We start from the raw sequence: 27,988 nt of genomic DNA on the forward strand, positions 1-27,988 counted from the left end.
ATTGATAATACTGATTTTTTTTTTTGGTGCCCCAAAATTATGTTCACTTGGAAATGCATTGAGGATAAACTGATTTGTAAATATAATATGATTATTAAAAATGTTATGAAGTTTTTTGGGCGTGCTTAAAATACATTTAGAAATATTATTGTTAACGATATAGGTACATTTAAAGTAGAAAAATTAATATAACAAGCAGAAAAAAAGAAAAGTAAAAAAGATCAATGAAGAGGGATTCTCCCCGCAAAAAAAAAGAAGAAAAAAAAAGGGTTGAAGCAAGCAGCTGAGATAAAATAAAAAACCCCAAAAAAAAAAAAAGTTCAACATAATCATTTACTCTTCTCCTAACATTCAAGCCAACAAAGTCATTTGTCATAGACAGTCATTCGATTCCAAGACAATCATCACAGGTTAGAACCGACCCTTTCGTTTAACCATTCAAAAAAACAACAGCCATAACGCTGTTAGTACTACAGCACGCTCAACGTTCGCCTTTTTGAACTCGCGATGAGATTTGTTTCTTCTGGTGGCAAGCTTACCGTTAACAAACGCATGCGTACTAGTTAGGATTCCCCCAATTTTCGCGACCTTGACCGAATACTCTCGAAGTCACCACTCCGGCGTTCATGCATAGTGAACAGTTGGAAAGTTAAACTTCAGGAGTTCCCACTTCCAAAAGAGGCCTCTACTTCCAGTGTTGCTGACTTCCTCCTCATGCATACGGGCCCAGACCACATCAAGGCCTGACTAGCTTTTTCTTTACAAAATGCAACGGAATACGAATGAAAATTGACCTCTTGGCACCCAGGTGCGCCCAAATCTTTCATTCCATACAACATGTTAGCGCCGCTTTTGGGCTGTTACCCAACCAACCGCTTCTCTCCCTGAAACTATGGGCCGCTCAAAGAAACGAGGCGAACAAGACACAGAGAGTGTTCACAACTGTACACGTGTGACATAAGGTTATCGTGCAAGTGAAAAGAAGAGTTGTATTTAATGGGCTGTAACAAAGAGCGTCGGGAAGCACCCGGGAAATGTGTCAAAACAGCTTTAAACAGTTTTAAAAAATGAATTGATGCACGCACAGACACACCCATCTAACCATACACAGACACATTTATAACCCCCCCCCCCCCCCCTGACCTCCTTTCCCTTTCAGCTGAAGGTATGCGCTGTAATGCTGGGCGACGGAAAGGGGTTAGGCGGGAAAGGGGGGGGGGGGGCAGGAGGAGGGTGGTATGGTGTCGAACATGAGGGGGTAAAATTCGATTGCGATTGCTTGTGCTATAAGAGTCAACGAAACAGTTAACTGCAGTTTAGCAACTATTTACGAGTAAAGAGCTCATACAAATCGCCATGCAAACACCAAACAACCAAACAATCTGCCTTGGATGCCAGTTTACTTTTTTGTTTTACCTCTTCGCCATTGTTTTCTTTTCTTATTTCTGTGAAATGTATCCACGGCCACCATTTCTCGATACAACATTATAATTTGCATTCAAAGTATTTCTAAGGGACATTGTTAGCAAAGAACATACATTCACACACACACACACACACACACACACACACACACACACACACACACACACACACACACACACACACACACACACACACACAGAGACACACATTGACTCACACAAATCTCATACACACACACACACACACACTCACACACACATACACACACTCACACTCACACACACACACACACACACACACACACACAGAACCACGAACACGAACACACACACACACACACACACTTGTCTCAATTCCGAGTCTTTTGGAATTCGTATAGTCAAATATTGAAACATTGTAAAAAGACAGTACATCATGATGAAGTTTCATTCGTCTGACCCTGTTCTTAGTGACCAACGTCCAGGGGAATTTGCGATTCCTAAACGCCCCACTGAACGACTGACGTCACAGCCGCTTCGGCCTTTTCCGGAGGAACACTGCGTGCCACTTCGATCGCGTTGTGACTTGCAGTCATTCGGCGATGCCACCTTGATTATCAGTTAATACAGTTATTATTCAGGCAATATGAAAGAAATTAGTTATTTCTTTTGTTACGCTTACACATAGTTTTATGAAGATCAATTTCAGACTCGGCAAAAGAATGGTTGTATCATGAGCGACTGTCACAAGCGAGAGGTGCGGTTCGGTCAGTAGGTCAGTCACTGTCGAACTGTTCGGTGCGAAGCACGGTTTTGTTTCTGGTAACTATATTGATTTCTTCAAGTTGTACTAATGTTTATGCTTTGCGCTGCGGTTTAATATGTGTGCTTGTTAGTGACTAATACGGTGAGCCCACGCCGTTTAGTTTGCAGACTGTGCACATGTGAGCTTTGTGTAATCGGGTTTTCATCATAACATACCACCGTGCTAAACCGCTTTGGGGGAAATGGTTTAAAAAAAAATACAAAAATAAATACAAAAAATAAACGGAATGCATCAGGGTTGAAAAGACTGATAAGGACACAAAATAGATGACAAAAATAAAGCAAACAAGAAAAACTGTAACCAGGAAGGGAGTCGAACCCGAGTCAGCCGACCTTCAAGCTGGAGCACTAGGCTACGACAGCAACTGACAGAAAGGGCTACAAAAGTGAAGGCATTTCAGGGTTACTCCGTCGTATGTGGCGTTTCTCGCGCATGAAGGTTCTGTTACCAACTCTACGGCTAACAAAGGTTGCATTTGAAGTTAAATGTCCACTAAAATATTAAAGGGAACACCATTTCTGAACAACACAACGGTTTGCGCTCGCCTCTCGCAGTCGTTCAGGTGAAACAAAATCGGCTTGCCTGATACAGCAGATATTTGAACACTTCCACGTCACACCGAAACACTGAGCTACAGTTTAGTAACGTGATATGTTTTCAATTGTTCGTTCACTTATACACACCGGTGACACTGTGACGGTTCCCCTACGCTTTGTGTTCGGTGCCCTGACCCTTTGTGTTCGGTTCCCACTCGGTTCCCACACGCCAAAATTCGCGGACAAGATCGAGGTACTGTCACCCAAAACATCCATTTATGGTAGTATTACGCAATGTTGCTCTCTGAGAATGGTCTTGTTAGATCTGTGAGTGTTTACACTACATGCCTAGGTGCTGTTGGATTGAAGGTTTTTGATATTTTAGCCGTTATTAGGTAGAATGCCTTCCACTTTACTGCAAAACTGCATAATTCGTAGCATCGGCAAGAAATATCCTTCCAAAAAATGCCTGCTTGGAACTGTCGTTGGTCCAGCAAAAAGTTCAACATGTCTGTAGCAGACAGCCCAAGTTTCAAGATTGTAGGGCCATCCAAACAGCCGTAATAATAAAAACAACAAAAGTAGTCAGTGAAATTGGCTGTGTTCGGTCCCCCCACACTTTTGTGACGTAGGCGTGACGGTTCCCATAATTCATTGTGTCGGTCCCCACTTTCTGTGTCGGACCCCACTTTCGACCTAATTTCTCTGTGACGGACCCCACAACCAGCCTATTTTGTGTCGGTCCCCACACCTTCTTGGATTTATGACTTGCCGGTTACTTGTATCATTGTATTCATTGAATCTAATTGTCTCGGAGTTATTTTTCAGCAAAAACCGGCAAGGCAGCACCTTTTGTGATACCAAGTAAGTCAGATGACATCAGTATGTGTGTGTGGGTGTGTGTGTGTGTGTGTGTGTGTGTGTGTGTGTGTGTGTGTGTGTGTGTGTGTGTGAGAGAGAGAGAGAGAGAGAGAGAGTGAGAGTGAGAGAGAGAGAGAGAGAGTGAGAGTGAGAGAGAGAGAGAGAGAGAGAGAGAGAGAGAGAGAGAGAGAGAGAGAGATTGACACCTTTCCAGATCACTCCGGTTATGCGTCACTACCGCGAGCGTCACTACCGCGTGTCACACTACCGCGAGTACGACACTACCGCGTGTAACACTACCGCGTGTCACACTACCGCGAGTACGACACTACCGCGAGTATAACACTGCCGCGTGTCACACTACTGCGCGTACCACAACCGCGAGTACCATAACCGTAGAGAGAACGCATGCAAACTTACTTCTTGTGAGTTTGTGTTCTAACTTTGATTGGAAGCAACCCATTCTATATGTATTCTGATAGTGTGTTCTGATCGTTTTGAGTTCTTGGTTAGCATGACAAACATTGAATTAGTGTTCAGAGAACAGACCAGGCCTTTTTGTTTTATATTTCAAGGAAACATTTCAACCTTTGCTTTCAGCCATGGAAGTCATAAAATGACACGCGGTAATGTTATACTCGCGGTAGTGTGACACGCGGTAGTGTTATACTCGCGGTAGTGTCGTACTCGCGGTAGTGTCGTACTCGCGGTAAGTTCTGTTTCCGTACCCGCGACAGCGGCAGCGACAAAAGAAAACGCGCGCAAACGCGTGCAAACGCGTGACGTGTTTCCGTACTTGCGTTTTAAACATGCGGTAAAATCTGTAAACTCCCGCGTTGCCGCGCGACAACGCGAAAAAATCGCTCCAGGACCCTTTCAAAAAAATCGCGTCGCTTGCCGCTTGTCGCGCCGCTAACGCGTCGCGCGTGTGGAAACACTCCTGGTCATTTTCTATGTGCTTGATTTTCGTCGCGCCGCTGGAAAAACGCTGTCGCGGGTACGGAAACACAACTTTAGTGTGAGACGCGGTAGTGGTACTCGCGGTAGTGACGCTCGCGGTAGTGACCAGCACCCGATCACTCCACATAAACGCTGGTTCTGGTTGCATTGTGCCGCTGACATACAGCTAATAGGATTTTTTTAATCCTTTTGTGGTATTGCTGATGATGCTGAACATGTATTTTACTAGTTTACCAATATGTATCTTTGACCCTGATAGCCTACGAAAATGGAGCAATCATGGCCCAACATTGGCCCAATGCTGAATTTATTGGCGCGGTGTTGAGCTTTAGTCGGGCCATTGTCGTAGGCTGTCAGGGTTTATGTAGCCTTGTTCCATTGTATTCTGACTGTCATAAAGTAATTAATTTTAAGAGAAAGCAGTCATGAACACAAGGAGCTGGGAAAAGTTGCCTCTTACAACAAGCGTGGATAAAGACACATACTTGTGGCATAAACTAATAAAGTTAGTCTCTCTCTCTCTCTCTCTCTCTCTCTCTCTCTCTCTGTCTCTCTCTCTCTCTCTCTCTCTCTCTCTCTCTCTCTCACACACACACACACACACACATACTGATGTCATCTGACTTACTTGGTATCACAAAAGGTGCTGCCTTGCCGGTTTTTGCTGAAAAATAACTCCGAGACAATTAGATTCAATGAATACAATGATACAAGTAACCGGCAAGTCATAAATCCAAGAAGGTGTGGGGACCGACACAAAATAGGCTGGTTGTGGGGTCCGTCACAGAGAAATTAGGTCGAAAGTGGGGTCCGACACAGAAAGTGGGGACCGACACAATGAATTATGGGAACCGTCACGCCTACGTCACAAAAGTGTGGGGGGACCGAACACAGCCAATTTCACTGACTACTTTTGTTGTTTTTATTATTACGGCTGTTTGGATGGCCCTACAATCTTGAAACTTGGGCTGTCTGCTACAGACATGTTGAACTTTTTGCTGGACCAACGACAGTTCCAAGCAGGCATTTTTTGGTAGGATATTTCTTGCCGATGCTACGAATTATGCAGTTTTGCAGTAAAGTGAAAGGCATTCTACCTAATAACGGCTAAAATATCAAAAACCTTCAATCCAACAGCACCTAGGCATGTAGTGTAAACACTCACAGATCTAACAAGACCATTCTCAGAGAGCAACATTGCGTAATACTACCATAAATGGATGTTTTGGGTGACAGTACCTCGATCTTGTCCGCGAATTTTGGCGTGTGGGAACCGAGTGGGAACCGAACACAAAGGGTCAGGGCACCGAACACAAAGCGTAGGGGAACCGTCACAGTGTCACCGGTGTGTTATATTGCTTTCAGATTTAACACACCAAGATGAATGAAACAGTGGCACGGTTTACGTTGCGAAAATGTGCAATGGCAGTGCTACGCGATCGAAGTGTGTATTATGTACACGCGGTGTTCCTCCGGAAAAGACCGAAGCGACATGTCACGTCAGTCGTTCAGTGGGGCGTTTAGGAATCGCAAATCGACCCAGTTTCATAGCTGTTGATCCGTAACGGCTCTTGACTTGTTTTTCCGCTTTTTCTCGGCGAGTTTGTTACACCCCAGCTTGGACCTGATATGGATGGACACGCAACTGCCTGACCTTGAGCCACGAGTGAACCGAGCGGCCAATGAGCCAGTGGAACTCTGTCGGTACTTCCGGTTGGTCACGTTGTAATGGCTGGTGTGTTTGAAAGTTTACCTTGCCTGTTGAAATTGCGAATTTTTGGTCTTGTTTTTAACCATCTGACAAATACCTTTGCATACGTCGGTAGGAAAATGCATACAGTTTAAAACACTGTGTTCAGTTTTGCTGCCAGCCGTCTATGAAACCCACAATTTCTTCAAGAGTCGACCAAAATGAGTGACATTCAGTCCGACATTCACTGTTTGTTGTTGTTGTTTTTGCTGTTGTTGTTTGTGATAGCGGTAGTGTGTGGTTGTGGGTGCGAGCGTGTGTGTGTCGTTGTGTGTGTGTGGGGGGGGAGTGGTGTGTGTGTGTCGTGTGTGTGTGGGGAGGGAGTGTGTGTGTGTGTGTGTGGGGGGGTGTGTGTGAGTGTGAGTGTTTGTGTTGGTCTGTGTTTGTGTCTGTGAGTTTGTGTTTGTGTCTGTGTTTGTGTTTGTGTTTGTGTCTGTGTTTGTTGTGTTTGTGTCTGTGTTTGTCTGTGTTTGTGTCTGTGTTTGCTGTGTTTGTGTCTGTGTTTGCTGTGTTTGTGTCTGTGTTTGCTGTGTTTGTGTCTGTGTTTGTTGTGTTTGTGTCTGTGTCTGTGTCTGTGTCTGTGTCTCTGTGTGTGTCTGTGTTTGTGTCTGTGTTTGTGTCTGTGTTTGTGTCTGTGTTTGTGTCTGTGTTTGCTGTGTTTGTGTCTGTGTTTGCTGTGTTTGTGTCTGTGTTTGCTGTGTTTGTGTCTGTGTTTGCTGTGTTTGTGTCTGTGTTTGTTGTGTTTGTGTCTGTGTTTGCTGTGTTTGTGTGTGTGTTTGTTGTGTTTGTGTCTGTGTTTGTTGTGTCTGTGTCTGTGTTTGTGTCTGTGTTTGCTGTGTTTGTGTCTGTGTTTGCTGTGTTTGTGTCTGTGTTTGCTGTGTTTGTGTCTGTGTTTGCTTGTGTTTGTGTCTGTGTTTGCTGTGTTTGTGTCTGTGTTTGCTGTGTTTGTGTCTGTGTTTGCTGTGTTTGTGTCTGTGTTTGTTGTGTTTGTGTCTGTGTTTGTTGTGTTTGTGTCTGTGTTTGCTGTGTTTGTGTCTGTGTTTGTTGTGTTTGTGTCTGTGTTTGCTGTGTTTGTGTCTGTGTTTGTTGTGTTTGTGTCTGTGTTTGTGTCTGTGTTTGCTGTGTTTGTGTCTGTGTTTGCTGTGTTTGTGTCTGTGTTTGTTGTGTTTGTGTCTGTGTTTGTGTCTGTGTTTGCTGTGTTTGTGTCTGTGTTTGTTGTGTTTGTGTCTGTGTTTGCTGTGTTTGTGTCTGTGTTTGTGTCTGTGTTTGCTGTGTTTGTGTCTGTGTTTGTTGTGTTTGTGTCTGTGTTTGTTGTGTTTGTGTCTGTGTTTGTTGTGTTTGTGTCTGTGTTTGTTGTGTTTGTGTCTGTGTTTGTTGTGTTTGTGTCTGTGTTTGTTGTGTTTGTGTCTGTGTTTGTTGTGTTTGTGTCTGTGTTTGCTGTGTTTGTGTCTGTGTTTGTTGTGTTTGTGTCTGTGTTTGTTGTGTTTGTGTCTGTGTTTGTTTGTGTTTGTGTCTGTGTTTGTTGTGTTTGTGTCTGTGTTTGTTGTGTTTGTGTCTGTGTTTGCTGTGTTTGTGTCTGTGTTTGTTGTGTTTGTGTTTGTTGTGTTTGTGTCTGTGTTTGTTGTGTTTGTGTCTGTGTTTGCTGTGTTTGTGTCTGTGTTTGCTGTGTTTGTGTCTGTGTTTGCTGTGTTTGTGTCTGTGTTTGTTGTGTTTGTGTCTGTGTTTGTTGTGTTTGTGTCTGTGTTTGCTGTGTTTGTGTCTGTGTTTGCTGTGTTTGTGTCTGTGTTTGTTGTGTTTGTGTCTGTGTTTGTTGTGTTTGTGTCTGTGTTTGTTGTGTTTGTGTCTGTGTTTGCTGTGTTTGTGTCTGTGTTTGTTGTGTTTGTGTCTGTGTTTGCTGTGTTTGTGTCTGTGTTTGTTGTGTTTGTGTCTGTGTTTGTTGTGTTTGTGTCTGTGTTTGTTGTGTTTGTGTCTGTGTTTGCTGTGTTTGTGTCTGTGTTTGCTGTGTTTGTGTCTGTGTTTGCTGTGTTTGTGTCTGTGTTTGCTGTGTTTGTGTCTGTGTTTGTTGTGTTTGTGTCTGTGTTTGTTGTGTTTGTGTCTGTGTTTGCTGTGGCATTTTTCATCAATAAAATTCACAAGTCATCCTCGAAATTGTCTCATGGTTTTCCTTTTGCATATTGTCTGTTGGTTATTCAGTCACATTCACTTTCAAACCAACTCAGGGCAGTGTTTGCACTGGTTTCTGATTGCTTTATTTTTCTTCTTGCTTCTTATTCTTTTCTCCACATATTGATAGAAACCAAAGAACAATCATTCAGAACAACTAAGCTTGAACTCAAACAAGAAAGTTACAGTCCATGTCATATTATTCAGAAGAAAATATGTTTCACAAATTGTCTCCCTGAAGATGACTAGCTATTTCACATAAAACTACAAAGCTAAAAAGCACCATGATTAGCTGAAATTGGAGAATATACTAGTTAGGTATCACATTGTGGTTTGTACTGGAAGATGCTGCTCTTGTGTCCTTTGGCTTTGCACTTGGAGGAGCAGTAGTCTCAAACTCCAACAATTCATCTTCATCCTGAAAATTAAGCCAAATAAAAGTCAACAACTGTTTGAACTGTCTTATAACGAACAAGATTGCAAAAAGCAGAATACATATATATCCAAACTTAACTTTTTGAACCTCCGTCCAAACCAAAGCAAAGTGGCTTTTCAATTTCATTCACTCAGCAGAACGAAATTGGCGGGTATAGGTTGCTTCACCAAAGTGCTTCGTTTCGAGACTAAAGTGGATGAATATCAATTATTTTTACTGCAAAGCGTGTCTGAGATACACGAAAATGTACTACAGACCTCACAAGATGGACACAATTATAACTGTTCGAACAATTATCTGTTTTACTTACCATGAAAATTCGCTCCACATGTCTCCTCCATGTTGAAAACAGACGAACCGGAAGTAACCACAGAGGGTGACCTTGCGGTCTTCAGTTCTGTGGAGTTCGCTGTGCGCTGTAAGTCTCGCAGCGCTGGCTGGCTGAGCGAGTTGCGTGTCCATCCATATTAGGTCCAAGACCCCAGCCACACATAGACGCCGCATCTACTACGATGGAAAAGTGTCAGAGAGCGTGGCCAATCATGGGCCAAACGTGGAGGATCTCTATGAGCGTGGTTTGGTCGGGGTGGGATCTGCTAGGTCGGGAAGCTGCACGCTCTCGCAATGCTTATTTTGAACTGCACAAAACAAGCGCAGCAGGGTCGTGGCGCAGTACAGTCGTGATGTCGTTTTTTACATTCAGTCAAGTAATGACTGAATGTCTTAACATTGACGGAGAGTGAGGTCTGTCTGCCGATGTATGTGTGTGTGTGCGTGTGTGCGTGTGTGTGTGACAAGCATTTCTCAGAAACTACCCGACAGATTTTCTTGACAATTGATGCATACATTTCTGAGGGCATTTTCTTGTGTCGCTTTTCTCCTATTTTTAATAGGGCTATTTGATGACGTCATATTTGACAGTTTGTAAAAGTTGAGGCGGCACTTTCACGGCTACAGTTTTTCATCAATTTGTTGGAAATTTTCGCTTTATGATCTTCGACTAAGTGCGGACTATGGAATTGCATTTCAGCTTGGTATCTTAACAATTTGTTTATGAAATGTTCACTCAAAGTTAGCCAAATTTGTCGATTTCTTAAAAGTCGATATTTGAGTCACAAAGTGACACCATCGTATTATGTAATGCCTCCTGTATCCGAAAATATATAGTTTTGTTGTGTTTGATTTAAAAATTGGCTTAAAATGAAAAAACCCGTTAAATAGCAACTTTCTTTATTGTTTATTATCCTTTCTCTGTTCCTTATCATTAGCTGATTCCAAAAAGTATACAGTTTATGGTGTTTGTCGATGAAAATATGCTTACAATGAAGAAAATCTTTGAAAGGTAATTATGCTTCATAAAACCTGTATCTAACCACAGGAGCTTTTATCAAAGCGCCGGTCGATCATTATTTACTCCTTCATCCTTACTGTACCTTACAACTACTATTCACTAGTAGTGAATAGTAGTAGTAAGGGTAAGCATGCAGGAGTAAATAATGATCGACCAGCGGTTGGATACAAGCTCCTGTGTATCTAACTTATCAAGCTGGTTTCTGTGTGTCTGTCTGTTTGTCTGTGGGTATAATGATAAAAGCCTCCGAAACGGCTTCACCGACTGAGACTGGAATTGCAGGGTATGTTCTTTGCCACTCGAGTCGTGTCATAAGGTATTTTTCAAAAAGCAAACTTAAAAGGGGTCCTTAAAAACAGCGGACAAAAGTAGATTTTATTTGAGCTATCGAGGACCCTTCTCGTCTGGGCTGTCGAAACTTTGATTCATCTGGCCTCATCACGTCTTGACATACGTAAGTATATATTGACGTCATGTCATTCGTCATCTGTTCGTAGCGTCATTGTCCAGTATCTTCATTTGTGTTGGCAAAGTCTTGGTCTCGGTTACAAAGACAGTCAGTCACGGCAAGCTTAGAGTCTCTCTCTCTGTGTCTCTGTCTCTGTCTCTGACTCTCTCTCTCTCTCTCTCTCTCTCTCCCTCTCTACAAACACATATTTCCCTGTTATATATAATTTTCAAACATTGCTAAAGAATCCTAATGCATCTTAAAATGTCTTATTGGTTGCTTGACATGTTAATTATGGTAAATATGTCATTTGTACTATTGTTAAACTTATCTTTTATTTCTTCTTGTTTGTTACCCCTCAATGGGCGAGGGCCGGATGAAAAGAAGCATGTATACATTGCTTATTCTGTCACCCTCGTAAAATAAATTTCAATTCAATTCAATTCAATTCAATTCAATTCAATTCAATTCAATTCTCTCTCTCTCTTAATGCTGCGTCGCCCAAAACAAATAACGGTTTTGGGTGTGACGAAAAAAAGAACAGGGCCGGAGTGCTATGTAAATTATGAGGAATTCTTCCAAATCCATTAAAAAAATATGACGCTACTAGACTGTTCCCGCATATTGAGCCAGAATTTGTTGTTATGGCAAATCGATGTTGCAGTTCCGGAGCAAATGATCAAAATTTCTTTGCGAATTTGCGTTCAAACGTGCTTTTCCCATAATATAACAATGCACAGCTCGAAAATATGTACAAGAAAAAATCTACGGTACTTCGAAGAAAGAAGAATAACAACATTCTTGTCCATTACGACTTGCAATTTACCGTGTGCGCTGTAAAATCTCCCTACCTTCTAAGCAGACGAAAAGCAGACATCTTCATTTTCTTCCAAGGGAGAAATCGTTGGTCATAAAGTCTTGCTGGACCCAAACATACTTCTGTGCACACGCTTTCTTTTCTTGTCATATTCAGTTGCTTCGCAAAAATAAAATGTCATTGGTTTTCTCAACTTGTCAAATCAGTCAAAACGACCGCAGAACACAGAACTGGGAAATGACACTGATTGAAATACGAAAGATCTTCGATGACGAAAGTATAAATGACGTCATGTGGTCACACCTATCTCGAGAACTAAGCGTCCACAGGCACTCGTCACGAGCGGGTCGGGATCAAAGTGGGCGGGGCCTGTGTGCTCTCAAGACTACTACTATTACAATATAAACCATAAGAAAAGACGACCGTCCATCACAAGTGACATCTAAGACATAGGCCCCGCCCACCTCGTGACGAGTGCGTGTGTAAGCGTCGCTCAGAACCAGCGCCCTTCCATTCTCGGTGCACCCTCCCCCTCTCTCTCTCTCTCTCTCTCTCTCTCTCTCTCTGTTTAGAAGGCAAAAGGAAAACTGGCGTATTTTAGCGTGCAATCGATTTGACTGAATGGTTAATCACACCTCAGCGTTCTTGTTTAAATTTGCCATGTGCTGGATTTTGACGGCAATATGCCCCGATTTGATAACTTTTTCAGATCGGAGTGATCGGCATGGTCTTCGTAAGGACGTAGAGCTGTGTGACGGGGGCCTAAAAGCATAGATTCAGACTAACGCGTCACTTCAGAAAAGGGTGGATTCACAAACGTACGTCTGTGCTGCGCTGTGCTGCGACGGTAAGCGGATTTTCTGTAGAATTTTCAAAACACGTTTTGCCCCAATATAGATCCTTTCGTTTGCTCTTTGTCATGAGATGAAAGTTATTCAAACCTATTCTGTATTCCTTTCTCTGTCATTTTTTGTAAACAGCTGTATGTACTCTGAATCTCATAAAACCTCATTACATTTTCCCATTTGCTATTTTCCAGTTCGTTGAAAAAAGCGTGCGAATGAATAAAAAAAAACCCACCCAGTTTTGAAATTATTTTAATAGTTCCTTTCCTGCTGTTTATGTTACGAGATAAAAATTATTCAAACTTATTTATTTCTTTCATTTTTTGTACAGCTGTACAGTGTATCTCATAAAGCCTCCATTACATTTTCCCATTTGCTATTTCCCTATTCGTTGTAAATAGCGTGCAAATGATGGTTATCCCCGCATTAAGTTTAAGCTGAGTTATTTTCGATCTGCGAAATGATTTCAACAACAAAAATCAGACCATAAGTCGAAATCAGCTACGCTGTTGATGTTCACATTTTGTCAATATTTGACCTTGACCTTGTGTATTCCGGAAAACTGGGAATCGAGAGGGAGTTGATGGTGTATGTGTATGCGTGTGTTTAGAGTGATATCCAGAAAACTACAGGGCAGATATTTCTGAAAATGTGCATGTAAATTCTTCCAGAGTATATCCCCCAGACGGTTTTGTTTTCAGGTTTAAATCAATAACACGGTTTCTTTTACCGTGATCAGTCTACGCGGTTGTGGTTAAAAGATTCTGGCCAGCCAAAATCATTTATTTGTCATATTTTTTATACTGATTTTCCATTTGATTAAATCAGATTTAGAATTCCACATAAGGGAGCCAGAATATGATATACTGGACTTGTACAGGTCGATTCGAGAGGTTAGGATAATTGATTTGTTCGAATTTCTTGAATTACTTCTTTTGAAATTGGAGGCGATAGGCTTTGACATCTATATGTACATCATCCCACTTCTGCTAAGCTTATAGGCAAATCGAATTTGAAGCAATCGTGCAAACAAATGAGACCGATAAGCCTTGTGGTGCCACCACGCGGACGGTATATATATAGGAGACTGCCTTGGCCGGTTGCTTCGCGACAAAGGGCCTGGCCACCCCCAACAACAATTCACGGAGAAGCATGGTGTGCTGCCTACAACTGCTCACACTCACATGCCAGAGGGTTTCGGATGTTTAGATTTCCTAAAGAAAGGAACAGGTGATTATCTTTTTCAATTTCCGCCCAATTTTTCTTTCGTTTAGTTTTGGGAAATGAAAGCGATAACGCGTCGAACTGCGTGTATGCTACCGGAACAGAGACTGTGGCGTACATACTGTGACATTGTACACGCTATAACATCTCTAAACAATCTAACCATTGGAGGCCGATATCTTATCAACTCGGCCAATGCGCCCGTCCAAAGAAATTTATTTTCTGCACGTCTGGTTGAAAAAAAAGAAGAATTTTATGAGTTTTAATGGGATTACACATTCAGATTAACTACATATACAATATTTAAAAAAACCCAAAAAAACCCACTTAAGAGCATTGCATACATTATCCGAGTACACAATGGAAACTAAACATCAGGGGCAGTTTATAGTGTGATCAAATGTGTGTGCAACTGCCTTTTAAAGGCCTTTAAGGATGCGGATCGTTTGATTTCTATTGGCAAAGAATTCCACAGAGATGATCCTGAAAAAGATAAGCTGGATTTATAAAGATCTATACGAGGAATTGGAGGAAGTAAATTTTGAGACCCATACCTCTTCGTAACATGTGTAAAATAGGATTGCACATAACTGGGCACATCACCATGAACTAATTTATACATAAAGACAGCCTTATTGTATGCAAGGTGGGTTTTTAGGGGAAGGAAATTAAGGCTGTTTAACTTCATTTCTGTAGACATGTGCGATTCATACAGGATAAGTTTTGCAGCACGACGGTACAAAGAATTGAGTTTCAATAAGTGAACATCACTGCACAGCCATCCCACAATGTCGAAGCAAAATTAATATGAGGCATTATATGAGCATGAACGAACATTTTTAATGTTTCAGACTTCGCATAATGTTTGAGTTTTGACAACAAATACAAATTCCTTGATAACACTTTGCAGAGGTTGCTTATGTGTGTTTGCCATTTCATTTCTTCATCGACAGTTACACCAAGTATGCGATGTTCTTTAACTTGCTGTATTTGAGTTGTACCTAAGGACAGTTGTAATTTAAGAGGACTTATCTGATGATTTTGTCTTGTGGTAACAACAATGCTTTTAGTTTTTTCTGGGTGCAGTATCATGGCATTTGATGTGCACCATTTCGCAACTTCGTCCAAAGTGTTCTTCAGGGAAGAATTTACTGATTCCAACGAGGTGTTACTGGTATGAATAGACAAATCGTCTGCAAAAAAACTCGCATTTGACTTTATCATCCGATACATGTAAAGGCAAATCATTAACGTAAATACGAAAGAGAATAGGTCCTAATACAGACCCTTGAGGGACGCCATGTTTTACTAGTGCAGTAGAAGAATTCTGGCATTGTAGAGTGACATATTGTGTCCGGTCAGCAAGATACGATTTAAAGAAGTCACAGACCGAATCGTTTCTCGAATAATAGTGTAATTTTTTCAACAATATGGAATGGTCGACTAAGTCAAATGCTTTCTTAAAATCCAAAAACAATGCTCCTGTAACTTCAGACTTGTTCATTGCTGACAGCCAAGCTTCACAGAGAGACGCAAGAGCTTGGACCGAAAACCGGATTGAAACTGATGGAACAAATTTTGTTATTCCATGTAAGCAAGAAGATGCTTGTGCACATGCCGTTCTAATGGTTTTGACAAAACAGGCAGCAAAGAAATGGGTCTAAAATTACTTGGGTCTGAGAGATCTTTACATTTGGGAAGGGGTATGACTTTGGCGCTTTTCAATTTGGACGGAAAAAAGTTCTGCTCAATACTAAGGTTATATACGAACGTGAGCGAATCCACAATATACGGTAGAGAAAGCTTCAATAACTTCACGGGTATTTTATCAGGACCCATGGACTTTTTATTCTCCAGGTTTTCAATAAATGTTCCGACCTCATGAACTGCAATCGGAGGAATGATAAACGCTTCATTGTTTATTCTGTTCCGCTGACAGTATTCGTCCAATTTTTCAAAACAGTTATCTGTATCCGGAGAATATGGTTCTGCCACAGAAGCCTTCAATTTATCCGCTAAAGATATAAAATGATTATTAAATTCTTCCGCAGATAGTTTTGTTAGATTAGCAGTTGACTTTTTCCTAGATTTATCAAGGATTTCATTTACTGCCCGCCAAATTGTTGCAGTATCTTTCTTATCGGAAATCAATTTAACAAAGTAAACAGTTTTTGATTGTCTCACACGGTTTAACACCTCATTCCTCTGCTGTTTATATTCGTCTGTCATCTTATTTTCCTTGAAATAATCTCTCAGAGCCATCGCCTCTATAATATCTGATGTTAACCAAGGTGGAAGTCTGGCATGTTTTACTCTATGCTGACGCAGGGGCACGTGCTTATCTAAAATGGTGCTTAAAATGCTATACAAGTGATTAAAAGCATCATCTGCAAGACTGAAATCAAAAACGCTCTGAAATGGAGCTTCACTAGGATCACGAAAAAATGCAGACTCATCAAAATGTCTAAAACTTCTGTATTCTATGGTCGTGTGGCCTTTTGGTCCTGATTTAGGCAAGCGCATAGAGACCGAACAAAAAATAGGCATATGATCGCTGATACTGGAATTGGACACATACACATTTGAAACAATCTTCTTATTATCAGTATATATGTGATCAATAAGAGTTGCAGTTGTGTCTGTTATTCTTGTTGGGTTCAGAACCAGTTGATGAAGACCTAATAAAGTTGTTGTTGAATTCCATATTAAAATTGTTGATTTAATATTAAAATCTCCAAGCAATACAATATCTTTATTGCGTGATTTGACTTTATCCATCATCTGAATGAAATATTCTGACCAAATCGAACGTTTCGGCAGGGTTACGATATATATAACCTATGAGCAGAGGCGAGGTTTTACAGTTTTTTACTTCAATCCAAATGCACTCAATATTGTCGTCCTCTAAATCAGTTCTTCGTGTTGCAAATTCAGAAATTGATTCATGAATATAGACTGCAATGCCTGTCTGATTCTTCCTTGCGCTGTCGCGTCGCAAAACAGAGTATTGGGAAATGTAAATCAAGTTATCGGCAATTCTCGAGTCGAGCCGTGTTTCGCTCATCCCAAAAACATGAACTGGCTGTGAGCTTTGGTTTAGCAGCACGCATATATCAGGCACTTTGTTAACGAGATGATAGACATTAAGATGTCCAACCTGGAGAGTGTGTTTTGACACGTTTGAATTCATAATAATTATAATAAACAAATTATTAACAACAACCAAAAATCTGAGAACAAATTAAACAGAGATTAAATCAATAAACAAACACGGATAAAAAATAATGCACAAAAGAGCAAAAAGTGAAGCAAACAAGTTACGATTTCAGTAACTATCTAACTTAACGGAAAAGTCAAGTGAGAAGTAGTAAATCGGAATTCAAAAAATTCTGCGAAATGTTATAAGCGTTCGATGCACAGCAATTATAAATGTTCCTGCTAGCACTGCACTCATACACACACAGAATATGATAAAATAAAGTTAACCTTTGCCGGATGCCGCTTTTGACTACACACGCCCGACGATGCGGGTTTGTCTGAACCCATACATTTGAAAGAGGGTTTTTACCGTTTATTTCTCTAACGACGATGCGGGTTTGTCTGAACCCATACATTTGAAAGAGGGTTTTTACCGTTTATTTCTCTGACGACGGGGTGGGTTCAGGGAAACCCACCGGCAGCGCTACTTCAGTGGGTGCATCGAGTTTCTCCCTTCGCCGACTTCTTGCAGGGGAGGGAGAGGAGGAGGGAGAGGGGGAAGGAGAGACTGAGAGACTAAGAAAGAGAGAGAGAGAGAGAGAGAGAGAGAGAGAGACTAAGAAAGAGAGAGAGACTAAGAAAGAGAGAGAGAGACTAAGAAAGAGAGAGAGAAAGAGAGAGAGACTAAGAAAGAGAGAGAGAGAGAGACTAAGAAAGAGAGAGAGACTAAGAAAGAGAGAGAGAGAGAGACTAAGAGAGAGAGAGACTAAGAAAGAGAGAGAGAGAGAGACTAAGAAAGACTAAATGGTATACCGGACTCCCCACCACTTAGGGTTACAGCATTGCTTCTTTGGGAATGGTTGTGGAAGAGTCCAAACCTGAGTACTGAGAAGTATTTGTTGTTATCTCTAAATTGTCCTCCGGAGTTTTGGCAACCAACCTGGCTTAAGTGTCTAAATGGTATACCGGACTCCGCCCTGTGGACTGAACTGACAGGGTTAAAAACAAACGTTCCGCGGTCCCAGGTTACCACACGGCGAGTAAAGTGGCGTCGCTTTACTCTTTTATTTTATTTTTACTCAGGCCCCGAACCTCTGCCCAAATTTTCGGCCATTTTAGGACATAGGATATTGCTTTCAGTAGCGTATTTTGCTAAGGGTACCTACGGGTCATGCCCAAATTTTCAACCATTTTAGGACTTAGAATATAATTTTAAGTAGTAGGAAAATTACAGGAATAGAGTGAACCAATGTACAGATATACTTTCTGAAAAGAACCTACACATTGTATTGAGTTGTTTTTATGATTTGTTTTGATTCAATACAATTTTGAACTATACCCGCCTCTTCTTGAGTTTCTATTCTGTGTGTCTGTTTGTCCTGTCGTGTGATTGCCATCCTGACAAATGACCTTCAAACACGTATAACATCTAAGACACAGACACAGACAGTTATAGTTAATGTGAAGCTAAGACCGCTCGGCTTTACAAATTATGACGAGCTTACCTGAGTAAGGGAAGCCAAATTGTGGTTTTATCGACCACAATGTAGAGAGGAAAGGGATTACGTGCCTCGCCCTAAGTTGTCTTCAGAGTTATACTGATAACCGTTTTCCCTCCCTATCCCTTTCCTCTCTCTTTCTCTTTTTTCTGCACCATTTACACGTCGTTAAACAGTGACGTATTCCCGCATTCTATCTCAGTCACATCAAAATCGAGACCGGAGGTCGAGATTTTGATATCACTGTCGAAACAGACCAATAGCAGAAGATAGGCTATCATCACACAGTCAGTCAATTTTAGATAGGCCTATATTGCTAATTCTCTGGACATTTTGTATTTACTGTAAAGAAATTACAAAAGTATTTGTCTCAGTTTTGGCTGTTCCATATCCCTCCCTCTGATTATTATTTCTTTTTGTTCACTCTTTTCTTGTACTTTTCAGTATTTCAAAATGTCTTTTCTTTCAAAAAGTCTTTAGTCACTTGCTCAACTAAATTCTGGGATCATTACATTTTCATATATATTTGTTTGTTTTTAAATTTAGGTGTTTTTGTTTTTGAAGTGGGGAAGCAATAAAGAGGTCGTCGATATCAAAACTGATATCGACGGAAATGTCGTCGATATCACTTTTGCACTGAGCTCAGTTTTGCCCAATTGACCAATGGAAATCCACGTAACATATGAAATAGCAATATTGTAGGATATTGATGTTCCCCACGTGGAGACAAGGGGAGACTGGGATGGTTGATACAAGATACACGATACAAGAAGTTTTATTGTCCTCATCAATACAAGGAAATTTGGCATGTGTGTGGCAAGACATAATATACTGATACATAGACATTTACAAAACACAACTGAAGTTCAATATCAGCACACCCTTACGCAACATACCCACTACTTCAGACACACAGGCTACATGTGCCCCTCGGACGTACGCAACCCACAATTCACCCAGCCATACAGCTCCACATGCACTTACTCATTCATGCAGCACTCTAGCACCCGGCCATGTTCAACTCACACACTGGAACCCTCATACGGCTACATATTGCATTACTAGATTATTACCCGCTTCGCCGGGTACCGGCTTCGCCGGGAAGAAGTAGAGCCAAATGCCAGGCTGTGCCTGGGACCCGCCACACACCGGCTTCGCCGGCGCACGAAGGAAAGGAGATAAACGCGCAAAACACTGGAGACCTTCTAAATATAGTAACGTGCAGTGACCTTCTAAAAATAGTAACGTAGTAACGGGAATATGGATTGACGCCACACGGAGGAAGGGAGATAATCGCGGCTGAAAACACTGGAGAAGATAAGGAAGAGTTACTGGTAGTGGATCCCGAAAGAAAAAAAATCGGTTCAGCGCGCACAGCGCGTATTATAGAGGTTTTAGGCAGAACCTAATCTTACATCCTGTCATGTCCCTTATACAAACACTTTATAAGCCTACAGATGCACATAATATTATTAATAATAAGAAAACATAAATACTATTTTGTTACACACACTACAAAAGGGAAAACAGTTCAATCATACAAAATATAGTGTTGACATTACAACACTGTTGCATTGAACGCATTGCATAATATACTGACGTCCAAAAGAAACGCGAAAAATATTATTTATTTTACAAATAATTTTTTTCTGGATTAACAAAAGTTGCGTTATTTTTGGCAGCCAGTATATCAAGACCGATGACGGAGGAAGGTGTATTGTGAATTTTACCGCATCAGCGCACTTGCAATCCACGTAAAGCCCGAGTTAGCTGAAACATTGTTCTTGTGCAGTTCAGCTGCACGTGCAAGAAAAGCACAAAAGCTGATCAGTGAGTGGTGTTTACTGTCACTAGAGGATAGAAATGGCACAAAGTTACAGGTTTCATCAGTCCCTCATTCGACGCTATCACCATGCCACTTCTGCTGAACGCGAGAGAGCCATTGGACGTCTGGAGGCTGGGGACACGCCGGAAGCCGTGGCTGCGACTTTCCAATGTCACATATCCACCATTTATCGTCTCCTGCAGCGGTTTGTGATGACTGGCTTTACTGCTGATGCCGAGCGAAGCGGCAGACCCCGAGTGACGACGACAAGGCAAGATCGGCACATTTTCCGCAGCCATGTTGCACATCCCTTCAGAACAGCTGCAGAAACAGCCAGAACTGTTATAGGGACACACCAGACACCCATTTCTTGGCAAACGGCCAGCCGGCGACTGCGCTTCAGGGGGTTCTGGTTCTGGTTCTGGTATAGTACGTCGCAGGAGCCAAGTTGGCTATATATGCGACGGGACTGGTGGGCGCAGCGGCCTAAAAAGAGGAGGGGGGAGGAGGGAGGTTTCCTACGGCAGTAGAAAAGGCTTTTGCTGATGTGCAGCCTATCACCTCCTCGCTTAGATGGTTCCACTCCTGAGCTGTCTTTACAAAAAATGAGTGTCTGAACAGTTCAGTTCGGCAGTGTGGTATGATTAGGCCTTTAGAGTTGTTGATGGCCTGCCTCTCGATCACATTGTTGGAACTGTAGTCGCTAAACTGTGTTGGCTTCACCCTCCTGCGGGTCTGTTTTGCAGGGGTGATGAAGTTTTCGGGGGGGAGTGCTGGTATCTGCCCTGTGGATATTTTGAACAGTGTTGTGAGTCTATGTTGGCGCCGTCGTTCTTGGAGTGTTGTGAGCTCGAGGTCCTTTAGCATCTTGGTGACAGAGCCAGGCTCTCTAGACTTATAGTCCTTGGTGATGAACCTGGCTGCTCTGTGTTGTACGCGCTCCAGTCGTTCGATGTCTTGCTTCAGGTGGGGATCCCATACAACTGCAGCATACTCTAGGGTTGATCGTACCAGGGCAATGTATGCTGTGCGTCTGCAGGTCTGTGGGCAGTTCCGTAGATTTCGGCGGAGGAATCCAAGAGTTGATGATGCTCTGTTGCTGGTGGTCGTCACATGTGGTGACCACTTTAGGTCGGATGAGATTTGGACACCGAGATAGGGGCTCTTGTCAACTTGCTTGAGGATTGTTCCATCAAGGTTGTAGAAGAAGTTGGAAGTGGGCTTTGAACTAAGGATGTAGCACTTCTTTGCGTTGAATTTCATCCCCCATTTATGTGCCCACTGCTCCAGTTGTCTGAGGTCCTCTTGGAGAGTAAGGTGGTCCTGGAAGGTGCGTATCTCTCTGTATAGTAGGCAGTCGTCTGCGAAAAGTCGTACCGTTGATTTCACAGACTGTGGTAGGTCATTGAGGGGGCTGAGGAACTGCCGTCCAGCCATGGGACCCGTCATCACCGTGCGCCATAGACAGGCACGCCTGCATTGGGCGCAAGGCCACCTCAATTGGAACAATGTTCGCTGGCAGAACGTGCTTTTCAGCGATGAAAGCCGTTTCTGCATTGACCATGCCGACGGGCGCGTTCGGGTATGGAGAAGAAGTGGTTACCGCTATGCTGACAACTGTGTCGTGGAGAACAACGCCTGGGGTGGGCCCAGCCTCATGTTGTAGGGCGCCATCGGCCACAACCAGGTGCTAGGTCCCGTCATCTTCCAAGGCCTGGGTCCTGGACCCGGCAACGGCGTAACAGCGCAGCGCTATATGGACCAGGTGCTGCACCCTCATGTGCTGCCCTTTTTTCAAGCCCATGGAAACTGGGTTTTCCAGCACGACAACGCGCGCCCCCACACCGCCAGGGCCACTCAGGATCTCCTGCACCGCTCAGGCATCCAGGTGATGCCTTGGCCAGCGTTATCTCCTGACATGAACCCTATTGAGCCATTTTGGGACTTGCTCCAGACACAGCTCAACAGGGTGGTCCCAAGGCCCACAACTGTCGCTGATCTTGATCGGGCCGTCCGGCAGGCCTGGACCAACATTCCCAGGCAAGCCAGCAACACGTTGGTCCGCTCAATGCACCGCCGATGCCAGGCCGTCATCGATGCTAATGGGGGCCACACACGCTATTGACTGTTCTGTTAAGCGCTAATAACGCATCGTCTCCGCAACCTTACTGTGTTATGGACCATAAGTCAGTGTTCTACTCTACCAAAAATTGGACATTAATAATGAAATTTGAATTTGTGTACGATTTTTTTTATTAGGCAATAAATGACAAGTACTAGACACTGTTTTTCGCGTTTCTTTTGGACGTCAGTATATATACACATCCAAAACAACTGATCACAAAAGGGATTAGCATGTATTTACATTACAAAACATGTTTCTTGTGGTGAGGAATTATTATGATCTTTTGCTTGTATAATATGATTATCAATACATACACAAAAAGAACAAAACACAACAAAGCAAAAAAACGACTGACATGACAAGTATTCTATTTACCCATCAAGAAAGAAAGAGCGAGAAAGTGCGAGCGAGAAAGAAAAAGAGAGGTTCAAGGTTTATGTTTGTTGCTCATCACAAGGGGCTTTAGAACGAGTGGTATGATCAACAGATACAGCCTTTTCAAAATGTAAAGCCGTAAAGTCATCATCAAATCGAAGAAAAATTATATTACATGGACAAACTGATTTGTTAAGTTAACAAAATACATCCAAGCATTCCAATTTCTTTTAACATAGTCTGAATATTCTCTAATATACGGCGATTTATACCTACCGCACTCAACTAACTTAACAAACATCGATACACAATACTGTACTAACTAATTTATCATCTTGCTTATGACATCATTCATACCAAAATATGGTTGTGTCTACATCATACCAAAGATTTATCATTCTACCTTTGACATGGGTTTCCGAAGGAAACTTTCCAATTTTACCATAACATCATATTGCTGTGGATCTCCTCACTTTTTAAATAAAATTCCGGGATTGCCGGACCCCCCCCCCCCCCCCCCCACAACAAAAACAAGGAGAAAAAATCGCGTAAGACGAAATTACTACATTTAGTCAAGCTGTGGAACTCACAGAATGAAACTAAACGCACTGCATTTTTTCACAATGACCGTAGTCCGCCGCTAGTGTAAAAGGCAGTGAAAGTTCAGCGCGGTAGCGGTTGCGCTGTGCTGCATAGCACGCTTTACTGTACCTCTCTTCGTTTTAACTTTCTGAGCGTGTTTTTAATCCAAACATATCATATCTATATGTTTTTGGAATCAGGAACCGACAAGGAATAAGATGAAATAGTTTTTAAAACGATTTCGGAAATTTAATTTTAATCATAATTTTTATATTTTAAATTTTCAGAGCTTGTTTTTAATCCGAATATAACATATTTATATGTTTTTGGAATCAGAACATGATGAAGAATAAAATAAAAGTAATTTTGGATCGTTTTATAAAAAAAATATCATTTTCTGATTCCAAAAACATATAAGTATGTTTATTTGGATTAAAAACAAGCTCTGAAAATTAAAAATATAAAAATTATGATTAAAATTTAATTTCCGAAATCGATTTAGAAACAATTTCATCTTAATCCTTGTCCGTTCCTGATTCCAAAAACATATAGATATGATATGTTTGGATTAAAAACACGTTCACATAGTTAACAAGTCGCGTAAGGCGAAATTACTACATTTAGTCAAGCTGTGGAACTCACAGAATGAAACTGAACGTAGTCCGCCGCTAGTGCAAAAGGCAGTGAAAGTGACGAGCCTGTTTGGCGCGGTAGCGCTGTGCTTCATAGCACGCTTTACTGTACCTCTCTTCGTTTTAACTTTCTGAGCGTGTTTTTAATCCAAACATATCATATCTATATGTTTTTGGAATCAGGAACCGACAAGGAATAAGATGAAAGTGTTTTTAAATTGATTTCGAAAAATTCATTTTGATCATAATTTTTATATTTTTAATTTTCAGAGCTTGTTTTTAATCCAAATATAACATATTTATTTGTTTTTGGAGTCAGAAAATGATGAAGAATAAAATGAACGTAAATTTGGATCGTTTTATGAAAAAAAATAATTTGTTTACAATTTTCAGATTTTGAACAATTTTCAGATTTTTAATGACCAAAGTCATTAATTAATTTTTAAGCCTCCAAGCTGAAATGCAATACCAAAGTCCGGCCTTTGTCGAAGATTGCTTGGCTAAAATTTCAATCAATTTGATTGAAAAATGAGGGTGTGACAGTGCCGCCTCAACTTTTACAAAATTCTGGATATGACGTCATCAAAGACGTTTATCCCAAAAAAGAATAATATGTCCGGGGATATCATACCCAGGAACTCTCATGTAAAATTTCATAAAGATCGGTCCAGTAGTTTACTCTGAATCGCTCTACACACACGCACGCACAGACACACACACACACACACACATACACACATACACCACGACCCTCGTCTCGATTCCCCCCTCTATGTTAAAACATTTAGTCAAAACTTGACTAAATGTAAAAAGTCGCGTAAGGCGAAAATACAACATTTAGTCAAGCTGTCGAACTCACAGAATGAAACTGAACGCAATGCAATTTTTCAGCAAGACATCGTGGCATCGTCAGTCCACCGCTCATGGCAAAGGCAGTGAAATTGACAAGAAGAGCGGGGTAGTAGTTGCGCTGAGAAGGATAGCACGCTTTTCTGTACCTCTCTTCGTTTTAACTTTCTGAGCGTATCTATGTTTTTGGAATCAGGAACCGACAAGGAATAAGATGAAAGTGTTTTTAAGTTGATTTCGAAAATGTAATTTTGATCATATTTTTAATTTTCAGAGCTTGTATTTAATCCAAATATAACATATTTATATGTTTTTGGAATCAGAAAATGATGAAGAATAAGATGAACGTAAATTTGGATCGTTTAATAAAAATTGTTTTTTTTAATAATTTTCAGATTTTTAATGACCAAAGTCATTAACTAATTTTTAAGCCACCAAGCTGAAATGCAATACCGAAGTCCGGCCTTCGTCGAAGATTCATTGGCCAAAATTTCAATCAATTTGATTGAAAAATCAGGGTGTGATAGTGCCGCCTCAACTTTTACAAAAAGCCGGATATGACGTCATCAAAGGTATTTATCGAAAAAAAGAAAAAAACGTCCGGGGATATCATTCCCAGGAACTCTCATGTTAAATGTCATAAAGATCAGTCCAGTAGTTTGGTCTGAATCGCTCTACACACACACACGCACAGACAGACAGACACACACGCATACACCACGACCCTCGTCTCGATTCCCCCTCTATGTTAAAACATTTAGTCAAAACTTGACTAAATGTAAAAACGATTGACTGGTTATAAGAAAGTCGACTTGCAATATTTTCTTATATCCGGTCAAACCGGTTGCAGAAAACACCGGATATAAGAAACCTAAAGTTTTGGTCCCCACGGGTTTCTTACAACCGGTCAATACTGTACATACTATATTCAGTTGGCCGCTGTCAGCGTGAGTTCGATCCCAGGTTCGGCGGAAATTTATTTCAGAGTCAACTTTGTGTGCAGACTCTCTTCGGTGTCCGAACCCTCCCCCCGTGTACACTACATTGGGTGTGCACGTTAAAGATCCCACGATTGACAAAAGGGTCTTTCCTGGCAAAATTGCTTAGGCACAGTTAATAATTGTCTACCTATACCCGTGTGACTTGGAATAATAGGCCGTGAAAGGTAAATATGCGCCGAAATGGCTGCAATCTACTGGCCGTATAAAATTTCATCTCACACGGCATCACTGCAGAGCGCCTAGAACTGTACCCACGGAATATGCGCGATATAAGCGTCATTGATTGATTGATTGATTGATATGCTATTCCATCATTCTCCTACTGATGCAGGAAGGCTTTGCGTCAATTCTGAGGGGTACCATGACAAAAAGTGCTGTATTTCAGCAATGGCCAAGTGGATTGCTCTGAAACAGTCAGGAGTTTATGCCTACGGCTGGCTAATTTAAGTTTAACGTCCTCACAGGAACAAGAGCCTATTAGGGACATGTGTTTATATGCTACAATTTATGCCTACAAACGAGACGTACTTTCAGGTACATTTTCGAATAGTTGCAGGTATTTGATCAGATGTTACGGAAAGAGTTGTTAAACCCTTCATATGATTGAGGTCTAACATCACAACAACTCACGACTTTCAACAAAAGGCGACTTTACCCTATCGGCCAGCGCCGCGAATTCGTGCGATAAATCTGCGTTAGCCTACCTTGCGTGGCCTTGCGAGATCTGCCTCAAAATGCGGGCATGTTCATCGCCTGTGGCTTTGGTCTGTGTTGCGAGAATGGAAGTGGTTGATGAGGTGGCCCCATTTACGCATCCAAATACTGTCACAATGTTGATTCACGTTTAATGCGAAGTGTGAACACCGTTAGGTATGAATTAAAATTAAAATCAACATGAACGTGTATATAGCTTATCGTTTTGTTCGGTTTATTTTAACAGAGAGCACCAGCGTTTGTGACCGCAATGAGAAGGATTGTTCAGCAGAGGTTTCAGTTCGTGACATCGGTTCTCCGTTGTCGGTTCAATAACTGTATCAGCTGCGCTTTGATAATTGTATTTTTCTTTCTTAGAGGTAATTTTGCAGCTTTGGAACTTGCAATCGCATGAACATTCTGCTGTTCGGTAGCCATTGTAGGAAGTAGCGTGTGGAACGATAACTCTTGAGAGCTAAAAGTTTGCCCGCAGGCCCGTGAACCTTCCTTATCTCCCGAACCGGAGAGCTATCCAAGCGGGGTTTTGAACAAGTTGGCATTCATACAGAAAAATGCCAAAGTGCTTTGACCGCTGATGTGAGTTTTCTAATCTTGTAAACACGATAGAAATGTTTTGGAGGCTTGCTGTGCTGCAGTGATGCCCAGTCAAGCGTGACCGCAGCTTATTTTGATAGGCACTTCGTGATAATCGCTGTCTCTGGAAAACAACTTGAACGTTCTAATTGTGTGTGTGTGTGTGTGTGTGTGTGTGTGTGTGTGTGTGTGTGTGTGTGTGTGTGTGAGTGTGTGTGTGTGTGTGTGGTTGTGCATGTGTGTGTGTGTGTGTGTGTGAATGTTTGTATGTTTGTGTGTGTGTGTGTGTGTGTGTGTGTGTGTGTGTGTGTGTGTGTGTGAATGTTTGTATGTTTGTATGTTTGTGTGTGTGTGTGTGTGTGTGTGAATGTTTGTATGTTTGTGTGTGTGTGTGTGTGTGTGTGTGTGTGTGTAAATGATTTTAGCTTTCTGTGGTTCCTCTAAAGAAAACAACAACAAAGACAAGTTATACAAAAAGGTAAAACCTTGGAAAAATCTTCAATAAAAAACAAACAAACAATATCTAACTTATTAAGCTCGTTTCTCTCTGTGTGTGTGTGTGTGTGTGTGTGTGTGTGTGTGTGTGTGTGTGTGTGTCTGTGTGTGTGTGTTGATGACTGAAGGCTCCGAAACGGCTGCACAGACTGAGATGGGAATTTCAGGGAATGTTCTTTGCCACTTACATTGTGTCATAGGGTACTTTTGGAAAACCAAACCTGAAAGGTGTCGTTGAAAACGGCGATTAACAGTAGATATTGTGAGCCATCGAGGATCCTGCCAGTCTGGGCTGGCCGAACTTGGCTCACGTCTCTCGACTTTGTCGTCCATTTACAGTGCATGTTGCGAAAAGGCTCATCTGCGTGTGGGAGAAAAGGAATAATAATAATAATAATGGACATTTATTAATCGCCGTTTCTCACAAGAGCTCACGGCGATTTACATATTAATTTCTGCCGTGTGAGATGGAATTTTTTACACAATATATCACGCATTCA

General features: G+C 41.6%; 1 protein-coding gene and 1 long non-coding RNA gene across 4 annotated transcripts in view; one reads left to right on the forward strand and one right to left on the reverse strand.

Annotated features, from left to right (window-relative positions):
• Positions 1 to 27,988, forward strand: part of LOC138979919 (uncharacterized) — a 138,856-nt gene that overhangs the window by 24,469 nt on the left and 86,399 nt on the right. Inside the window, exon 2 of one of the 3 annotated variants that reach the window (XM_070352695.1) lies at positions 12,261 to 12,398. The exons of 1 other annotated variant lie outside the window; for it this stretch is intronic. The gene's annotated coding sequence lies outside the window, so the exon portion shown is untranslated. Of the gene's footprint in view, positions 1 to 12,126; positions 12,399 to 27,988 lie in introns of those variants that run through there. One more of the 3 variants, XM_070352694.1, reaches the window with a different exon arrangement.
• Positions 8,575 to 11,861, reverse strand: LOC138979930 (uncharacterized). The gene is made up of 3 exons (XR_011460179.1): positions 11,586 to 11,861; positions 9,246 to 9,573; positions 8,575 to 8,917 (listed from the first exon to the last, which is right to left on the reverse strand). It is a non-coding gene; the product is annotated as an uncharacterized lncRNA (long non-coding RNA).

This window comes from Littorina saxatilis, linkage group LG11 (genome assembly GCF_037325665.1).
Source record: "Littorina saxatilis isolate snail1 linkage group LG11, US_GU_Lsax_2.0, whole genome shotgun sequence".
Lineage (NCBI taxonomy): Eukaryota > Metazoa > Mollusca > Gastropoda > Littorinimorpha > Littorinidae > Littorina > Littorina saxatilis.